A 10,738-nucleotide genomic window follows, 5' to 3' on the forward strand; every position below is an offset into this window, starting at 1 on the left:
CGGTGTTTCTATTTTGGGAGATGCTGTTTTTGTTAACAATGAAAGGTAAATAACAGAATGCATTGTTTCTAAGTGCTATATAATAATTTCTAGTAACATGAGCATAGAAAAAACATGTTAAATAGGGAATTTATACTACTCTTCCTATTTTGTGGCTTGTCTATAATTAAATTTAAAATAGTGACTGTTATATTACCATTCTAAATATTCATTTATGGGGCAATATGAATGTTCTACAAGGCTTCTGGAAAAACAGTGTTGTTTCATTGACATAGTGAATCATAAATACAAACCTGAAGCTTTATAATTAAAGCAGCAATTTAGAACTTGAAGGGAAAGCTTCTTTGAGTATTTCCCAGGATGAGAAACTGTGCCATGATATTCTATTTGTGAACATTACAAATACTTTTTATCTTTTTTTTTAATGACACCCAAATGAAGTTATGTGTTCATTTCTCCAAAACACCAGGGGCATAATACTTATTTTCCTAAAATGTCCTTTTACATAATGCTATTTTCACTTTTTGAAAAGATTTACTTTTTGTACATTTCAGGGCACAGATTCCATTCAACAACAAGATGATCTACATTAGAAAACAAGGGGAACACAGTGTTCTGAGAAGCAGGAGAAAAGTCCTGTCTCTCATGTGGGGCAAAAATATGCTCGTGGTAAGTATACATAGCAGTATCTTTAAAACTTTTGCCATTTGTTTTTGGCTTCAGTTTACTAATAAACATAAATAATGAAACACTTTATGAGGAAAATAAAAGCTAAGACTGGTTAAGGAATATTTGTATACTTACCATGTTAAGCATTATTTTATTTAATAATCAAAGTAGCTTGAAACATATAATATTACATGTACAATTGTGTATCAGAACATTCAGGTGGAGGAAAGTTAATCTCTAAAGATGCATAGTAAATGATGGAGTCAGAATCTGTTTTAAGTTCTAAAGGCAAGTTTGTTTTTTCAGAAAGTCACTATACTACATGTATAGTGACTATCTTACATAGTATTACATAGGAGGAGACCCTGTATTTAGGAAGATTTTATCTTAAGGAATTTTAAATATTTTGTAAAAATATCAATATTTATTTTTAAAGCTCACTCTTCACAGCCAATATACAACATGTGGACTTTGTGGTAACTTCAATAGCACTCCAGGTAAGATCTTATGGATTACTAATTAAGCTACTCTTCAAAATAAAATTACAAAGTACTTTTTCATATTGGATAAATTTAATGACAATTTGCATTTGTCTTAAGAATGAGAGACTATTAAAATTAAAACAGTTACATGGCCAAGACACTATGAAATTTAAAATAATGTGCCTATGCAAATAAATATCTTGAAATAAATAATGCTTTCACTTAAAGGTGAAAATATCAATGAGCACATTGCCAATAGTAAAATTCCTGAAGACTGCCCCAGTGCTTCTGTCAAGAGCTATGAAGTCTGTACAGATGGAACACAGGTAAGAAATAATTCTAGGTTCCATTGAAAGACCCCCAGAGGGAGACCTTCACTCAAGTCTTGAGATAGCACGCACCCAAATACACACGGGAGACCAAACTTGCTGCAAAAGCATGAGGCTTTATTCGGGAAACCAGAGCTCTGGGGTCAACACGTATCTCATGCAGGAGACAGAGGAGTCGACCCTGAGCCCTATTGGGTGTTTCTTTTTATAGGGTTTTTAGCAAGGAAGGGAAAGGGGTGGGGGGTTCACAAGGGTATTTGCCAAGCTTGTACAGTTATGTCTACATATCTTACTTGTGCATAACCAGAGTTTAAGTCCTTGGTCAGGCTGTCTTGGGAAACTATTTTATTATTTTGGTTTTTCTCAAAACTGTATTTTTGTTTATCCTCTTCCCAGGGCATAAAGTTTAGGTTGACCCGACCAACCCATACCTTGGGCCACCCGCAGCCTATCTTTTAGCCTATTTTTGATTTACTCCTGAATATACAGTTCAGGCTGTCCCCTACCTGTAGCAACCAGCTATTTCTTCACCAAGTTTACTTTAAAATTTTCCATCCTGCCTTTCATTTCCCACTTCTTTTTCTGAATAGTTCTAATCCTAGAATTTTTAATCTGTATGGCATTCCAATCAATCTCTATGATTTTATTTGAGGAACTTTAAACAAACTTATTTTAAGTAAACTTTATCTATGACAACAGGAACGTATGGTGTAAACAGTCTATTCCCCTTTTATTTCTCCCTCTCATGGGAAGACACTCTAATTGCTTTAGGGGACTGGGTTGAAGACATCAGATCATTTATTACTTCCTGCTGAATGGGACACGAAGTGGAGACTTGTTGCAGTTAGAGAGTCTCTCCCAGAGAGGGGAACTATTTTAATGGACCCCAGAGTGTAGGAAGATAATCTTGAAAGAGAACTTTGAAAGAAAGAATAAAAGTAAGGAGTTACTGAGAAGTGAGCACACAGCAAACTGGTCTTTTTGTAGGTTGAGGGAATCCAGGTAGACAGGCTTGGATCGTCTCAGGACCATCTGAGGATGAGCTGGCTGAGATTTTCTTTCAGAACTGTTCATTAAATGGCACAGTAGGTATTTAACATGGCTTGTAAAACAGATGAGATGTTAGCAGAGTTATCAGAAACATATACACAACATTTAATCTTGATAATAAAGAGCTATTGGGTGCCATTAAAGGCTATACAAATATATATATATAATTTTGGTCTCAGAACTTATTTATATATTTTAGATTTGAAAATAACCCTTTGAACATCTATAGTTGTTATTCTTTATTATAGAATTAGAACTGTGGGGAAAAGATATTTTAATGTTTGTTTGTTTCCCCTCTTGAATAGCTCTTGTATTACTTAATAGGCCATTCATATATTTAAGCTATTTTTTATCTTTGGTTATACATTTCTCTCTGAGTGTTTAAGACCTTGTAGATAGCCAAAAGTTAATTAAGGATTAATTTTGGAGGTCATTAATGGCTCTCCAAAGAGACTTTAGGGACACAGGAGTAGCCCCATAGCTTACTGGTGTCTTTTGCTTGTTAGGATGAGTCAGGGCCATGCTGGCCAAGTAGTTTTCCCTTCTTTGGGAAGTCAGGAGGACTGATTGCTCCTCAATTGTGTCTCTCCTGTTTCACACTGTACACCAGTTTTGTTTGGGTCTCCATATCCTCCCTGCTCAGGAAGACAGGTGACTTACCAGGGGGCCAGTGTAGAAGGGTCCCATCATCTCCAGTGGACTCATGACATGGGAGCACAGGCCAAAATATTGACACTTTTTACTCTGATGATTCCAATTGGCTTTGGCTTCTACATAGGTGATTAACACACTTAGAAAGGAAGTTACACCAGCCTGGATGTATGTACATATAGAGCACATTTAATTGCTGAAATAGACTTAACTAAAGAATGGCACAGGGCTTCTAAAATCATTTTGTCCTATCTTTAAAATTTTTGTTGTACTGTGGTAGCATAAGCCATATATCTGAGGTATAGAAAGTAGGCACAGCTCACATTTTAAATATTTAACATTTATAAATATAGGCAGAACCTGTTACCAGTCTTGAAAACAGTACCAGTTGATTTACAAACTTAACTTATTTAAACTAGAAAACAAGTAAGACAGTATAAGGTCTTAGCACCTGTGTGAAAACATCTTTGATTAGTTCAGATACCTGTGTGGGTACAAATTACCCAGACAACATTGGAAACAGAACCATGAAGCTTGAATTTTTTTTCCCTTTTTTCTCAGATAAGGACCATTGTTTGAGCATGAGGCTGTGCTCTAAAGTAGGGAATATGTCTTAAGGGTTAATTTTGTTATAAGCACTGGACTTAAGATGCCAAAATTGAGACAGTTACTTTACATACAACAGAGTAGAATCTGGTCTTTTCTGAGCCCAAACAGCTAGCTAAATATTAATATAAGCCTTGATAAATCTTGAAAGAAAAAACATTATTTGACAACCAATGATTTTGGCTTAAACTTGATAGCTATTGATTTCATGCACCATAGAAATTTTTATTAACATAAAACAATTTTATGTTTTACCCATGACTTAAATTTGATAAAGCTTAAGCAAGATATCCCAACATACTTTAGCCTGAAAATTTCTTTTTTTTACACCCACATACCTTTATTTACATACTTTAACATTCTGATCTAAGTACCACTCAAAAGGCATTTTTAACAAGCACTCTATGTCCCAACATTGAAAAATTCCTTCCCAGTTTCTTTCTTTTTGGGGCATTCGTGAACCCAACATCCTCTTTCCTTGCAATACGTACATTGATCCTTCTCAAGGGGCTCCCTAAAGCCCTCAGGTTCCTTTTTCCTTGTGTGTCTGTTGCCCAGTTACCCTGGCTGTCTAGGCCTTCCTGATCCTGATGCTCTTTTTTTTTTTTTCTTCCTATCACTGTAGCCAATATCCTACTTACGTTCCTTTCTTGTCTCCTTTCCCATTTATTTTCTCTCTCTTCTGCTTCCTTTCTTTCTCTGTCTTTCTTTTCGTCCTTTGTCTCTCTTGTATGATAAACCTTTTTAGCTTCCTTAATTATGTCTGTCAAAGCTAGATCTTGTAAACCCTCCAGATGTTGTAATTTCTTTTTAATGTCTGGAGCGGACTGCCCTATATATGTCATTGTTATTGCTGCCTGTTGACCCAGAGAAGTAGGGTCAAAAGGAGTATATCTCCAGTGAGCCTTCATCAAGCGTTCTAAAAATACAGAGGGAGTTTACCTTAGCCAGATTCGTGGGGCGGCAGGCAGCCCCCCTGAGACCTGCCATCAGAGCCTGGCAGTAGACTGTCAGTCGCTCCCTACCTTCTGCTGAGTTGTAATTCCATTCAGGTTGGGTGAGAGGGAATCCTGCATCAATCTCATTTGGGAGCTGGGTAGGCTGTTCATTTGGGCTGGGGACATGCTAGGGTCAGGGGAGGACCAAAGGCTCGTAGGGGCAGGGCCACGGTGGAATCAGGTCCTTCGGTACTTCGAGCCCTCCGGCTTCTAACCCTGCAGCGGGCCCATCTCCTCCTCCCTCGGGTAAAGCTGGAGTGAATAGAGCAGGGGGGGTAAGGTGGGGAAGATGGAATCAGGGCAGAGGGCCACTCGGGAGGGTCCTCTATTTCAGGATATATTTTGGGCTGAGCCAAGGGGTCCGGGGCCATTCAGCTTGGCTTTCTTGTGGCTTGTTGGGCCACTGCCAGGACTCGGGAGCCTGACTGTGGCGGGGGGTGGATCCAGGGCTTGACCCACACGGGGGATCTGTCATTAGGCTCTCCCAGACCACGATGTATGGCTGTTGATCTGGGTGAGAATGTGGTCCCTTCTGAAAAACAATATTCTTAACAGCAGAAATAATAGATCAAATGCTCCCTCTGGCAGCCACTCAGAAGAGCAGAAAGTCTGCTATTTACCTTTTTTAATTTCTACAGACAAGTTATGAGCCCTACTTCTAACTTCAGAGAAATGAGATACCATCCTAGTCAGGGGGGTCATCACAGTCTGTCCCATAATTAGAAACAAGAGTCCACAAACAAACACAAAATAGATACTGACAAAAAGAAACCAAAAACCATGATGCCTCCGATGTGTCCAGAACAGAAAACCAAATGCAGTTTCAGATGGAAGGTGCCTCCGTGGTTTCTCCTGAAGGCAAAATACACAATCTTCCTTCACCAGATAGGAGACTGCCAGGCCACCCTGACTCTTCTCAGATCCCGGGGCATCCCCCAGGATTGCAGCCTGTCGTCCTGCCAACCACCATTGTCAGGTCCTCACGGTCCCGAACAACAGCTGCCCAAACCGAAAGTAAAACAGATCAGAGCAACAGAAATCACAGAAATCACTTAGACAAACACTCAGACAAGGGGCGCCGCAGACATTTACATTGTCCAAGGGAGTCTCTGGAGTCCTGGGTAGACGTGCAAATCCCTGATGAGCCCCCAATTGAAAGACCCCCCCAGAGGGAGACTTTCACTCAAGTCTTGAGATAGCACGCACCCAAAGACACATGGGAGACCAAACTTGCTGCAAAAGCATGAGGCTTTATTCGGGAAACCAGAGCTCTGGGGTCGACACGTATCTCATGCAGGAGACAGAGGAGTCGACCCTGAGCCCTATTGGGTGTTTCTTTTTATAGGGTTTTTAGCAAGGAAGGGAAAGGGGTGGGGGGTTCACAAGGGTATTTGCCAAGCTTGTACAGTTATGTCTACATATCTTACTTGTACATAACCAGAGTTTAAGTCCTTGGTCAGGCTGTCTTGGGAAACTATTTTATTATTTTGGTTTTTCTCAAAACTGTATTTTTGTTTATCCTCTTCCCAGGGCATAAAGTTTAGGTTGACCCGACCAACCCATACCTTGGGCCACCCGCAGCCTATCTTTTAGCCTATTTTTGATTTACTCCTGAATATACAGTTCAGGCTGTCCCCTACCTGTAGCAACCAGCTATTTCTTCACCAAGTTTACTTTAAAATTTTCCATCCTGCCTTTCACCATCCAGTGGTAATTTTTTAATGACTTTTAATTTTCTTTAAATAAATTTGTATGTTTATTTTAAGATATACAATATGATGTCATATGATGCATACAGAGCATGAAAAAATTATTGGAGTGGGGAAAGGTAACATATCCACTATATCACATAGTTATAGTTTTTATGTGGAAAGAACACTTAAAATCTACTCATTTAGCCTATTTTACATGACACAGTTGTAGTACTACAGTCTTTATGTTGTACATGAGATCTCTGGAATTTTTCAAACTGCATATGCCTACCGTATTTCCCCTGGCATAAGTCTTCCTACTCCCTTATTCACCTTGTAGCCACTGTTTCCTTCTCTACATGTTTTTCACTTTTTGTATGATTTCTCATATAAAGGAGATAATACCTTCTTTAAATTATTTCAGTTAGCATGTCTTTCAATCCCATACATTTTGTAGCAATGACAATACTATCTTCTTGATTCAGAGCTAATTTTCCACTGTGTATATATGCCAGTTTCTTCATCTCTTTTCTTGCCTGTGTATGCTTAGGTAATTTTCTTATCTTGGCTGAATATTGCATGAGTACTGCAATGCAGATATCTTCATGAGGGTGAAGCCACTCTCTTTGGCTTTCTGTATCATATTCCCATTTTTTCTTCAGAAACCTCTGTATAGTTTTCCATAGTGACTGTCCAGGTTTACCAAAATAGTTAAAAGCTTCCTTTTATGCAATGCTTCCTTATACTTGTATAGTCTGTATTAACAAACGGGCTTTGGTTCACATTTACTGATTAATGATGTTGAAGTGAAGATATTTCTCTTCTGTGCTGTAGTTTCCCACAAGCTCCCACTCCATTATGTGGCTTCTTCCTCTTTCTGTTTTCTTAAGTTTTAAGATTCCTTTTAGTGTAACAGACATTCTAGATAAATCTAAGTATGCCAATATTTGAAGTTATCACACAGAGGTGTGAAATGCTAGAGATGAAGCATTGCTTTAGGCATCACTTTAGCAACAATACTACATATACTTTAGAACTTTAGGGTTGGGGATAGGGCTTAGTCAGTAAAGCACTCGTGCAGATATGGGATCCTGAGTTGGGATTCCTAGCACTCATATAAAAGCTAGTTGTGGTGGTCATGCATCTCTTACCTCCTAGGCTTATTGGCTGACTAGTTTAGCCAAATTGGTGAGCTCTAGGTTCAGTGAAACTGTCTTTAAAAATAAGGTGGAGAACAATTAAATAAACACCTGACATCAACTTCTAGCCTCTTTGTGTATCCTTTCACACACTTGTGCTAATATGCATACACACACACACACACACACGTGTTAAAAAAAATCCATCAGCTTGGCACACTCTCTTGTTCCTGTTGTCCACCTGATGTTGGCCAGAGGGTGATGTCCACCCTCTGCTCATGCCATCGTTTTCCCCTGCCATCATGGAGCTTCCCCTCAAGCCTGTAAGCCAAAATAAACCTCTTTTTCCCACAAAAAAAATCCATCAGTGTTTAAGAGCCTGAATTTTTATGGAAACAAAATAAATTTCTGTGTTCTTTTCACAAAATTCATGTTATTGACTTTTTTCTTATGCTTTACTAAGACACCATACTCTGTTTCATAGTATTGTAACAAAATTATTGGAACCTACTTTGAACAATGTGAGAAGGTTTCCAAATTACTCAATGAGTACAAGACAATCTGCATTGATGAGTATTGCCGACATGGAGGCAAGAATTCTACTTGTGACACTTACTCAGAACTGAGCCGCCTCTGTGCATCAGATGGTCCTAGTGCCTTTCAACACTGGAGAGATGATTCTGATGTGGTTTGTGGTAGGTGTTTTAAATTCTGTTGTTGGTCATGAATGAATAAATTTCTATGACACTTTTAAGGTTAAGTTATATTTCAAAGTAATTGTATTAAATAAATTTTAGCACCAGAAAGGATGTTAGAGTAAAAGAATCTCATCTAACATGTGCCTATGAAAACATTAAGGTTTAGTTTCATGATATAATTTGCCTTGTTCCAGTGCTTTTTATTAAGATCTTAATTAAGTATTTTGTAGTTATTAGTGAAGAGTAAGGTGTAAAATATCACTTCTATACAAATAACTAGGGCTGGAAAGATCTCTCAGTTGTTAAGTATGCTTCCACACAAGCATGAAGGCCTACGGGGCCCTGAGGCAGCCTGAATTAAAATTTCCAAAACCCATGTTAAACCACTGAACATTTGTAACAGAGTTCCAGAACAGAGACCCTGGAATTTTCTGAGCTAGTGAAAATATGTCAAACTCCAGAATTAGTAAGAGACTCCAGCTCAAACCAGAATAAAGCAGAAGAGTGGTGAAGATGAACACCTGACATTTCCTTCTGGCTACTGCCGTTGAGCACAGCCTGCCATGGACAAGGGCGTGGGCCACTGAATGGACAAATACGCATGCACGTGGTACATACCAGATCATATACTCAGGACGAAACCTGGAAAGTTTTAAAAACTATATTGAGTATTATGGTTTTATTCCAGAAGATTATTGAAGTGAAAATTTAAGCTTCATGTAAGCATATTTTATACTTATGATTAATCCCTAGAGTATAAACAGAATGTCAAATACCATTTATGATAAAATAAAATTATATAAATTTTACATTTCCTCTAAATTAAATATATAATGAAATAATGCATGAGAAATGACATAATTTAGGTCTGTGAAGTACCTTAAAGATGAATTTGTCTTTTGAAAGTCAGACTCATAGTGTCTTTTGAAAAGCTCCTTAGGATGTAAAATATTTGCCCCTTTAATTTTCCTTTAATTTATATATAATACATTTTTTTTTCTGTATTTCTACAGAAAAGCATACTTGCCCAGAAAAACATATCTACAAAGAATGTGGACCCTCAAATCCTCCAACTTGCTCTAATGTAGCACCTTTTCAAGACAGTGAATGTGTGAGTGGCTGCACCTGTGCAGAAGGTAAGATACCTACGCCAGTGTTAACTCCTAACAGCTGGAACAAAGACCAAGTATAGTGCTGTCTTATTTGCAAGAATATATTACAGTAATAAAACTACTTCCAATCAATTCTAGTAGCCCACAGAAGAGGATCAGAGAGAATTGCAAAGCCATGTAATTTTTTAAATCTCTTATTACCTCGGTACCTATTCTATTCTGTAGCCTTATGTTGGGTTTAATAGGACTTGGCTCTACTGAGCAGTAATTTAGGCTCAGAAAATTTGGGGATATATTTTTAATGGTTCAATTGATAAGTAATTGCTTATACAGTAAATTACCATTTTCAGTTCATGTTGAAACTTGCCCAGAAATAGTGCTGGAGCAGCTGCTGTTGATAGATACATATTGACCAATCCACTGATGCTTATGTGACTTTAAGATTGCATTCTTGGGCTGAAGAGATGGCTTAGCAGTTAAGCGCTTGCCTGTGAAGCCTAAGGACCCCGGTTCGAGGCTCGGTTCCCCAGGTCCCACGTTAGCCAGATGCACAAGGGGGCGCACGCGTCTGGAGTTCGTTTGCAGTGGCTGGAAGCCCTGGAGCGCCCATTCTCTCTCTCCCTCTATCTGTTTTTCTCTCTGTGTCTGTCGCTCTCAAATAAATAAATAAATAAATAATTTAAAAAAAAAGATTTCATTCTTATAATGTATTCCAGGTTACCTTTTGGATGATATTGGACAGAAAGGAAAATGTGTATTAAAGGAAAAATGTCCCTGTGAATCTAATGGAAAAGTGTATCAGCCAGGAGAAGTTCGGGAAGGGCCTTGTGGTTCTCAGTGGTATGTCTCTGCTTTTTGTCTACATGTTATTGATGATGAAACAATATCAGTTTTTATAAGCCCATAATGTTTTATATTTTTAAAAAAATCCTAAAATGCACTCTAAAGATGAAATTTTGAGAAATAGGCCACAGCAGTGTTGTTTTTTTTTTTTTGTAAGTCATAGTGAATTTTTAATTATAAAATATATGACCATTCTGTATGCTTTTGAAAAAAAATGTTATTTATGTTTGAATAGTGAATCATCTGATACTTGCAAACAGAAAGCAAAGGAAGTTACAAGTTTGATTTTCAATAATAAATTATAATAATATTGAGCTAGAGAAACAGTTTAGTGGTTAAAGTGCTTACCTACAAAGCCAAAAGACTTACATTCCATTCCCCAGGACCCACATAAGCCAGATGCACAAGGTGATGCATGCATCTGTAGTTAGTTTGCAGCAGTTAAAGGCCCAGGCATGCCCATTTTCTCT

This window comes from Jaculus jaculus, chromosome 6, assembly GCF_020740685.1.
Source record: "Jaculus jaculus isolate mJacJac1 chromosome 6, mJacJac1.mat.Y.cur, whole genome shotgun sequence".
NCBI lineage: Eukaryota > Metazoa > Chordata > Mammalia > Rodentia > Dipodidae > Jaculus > Jaculus jaculus.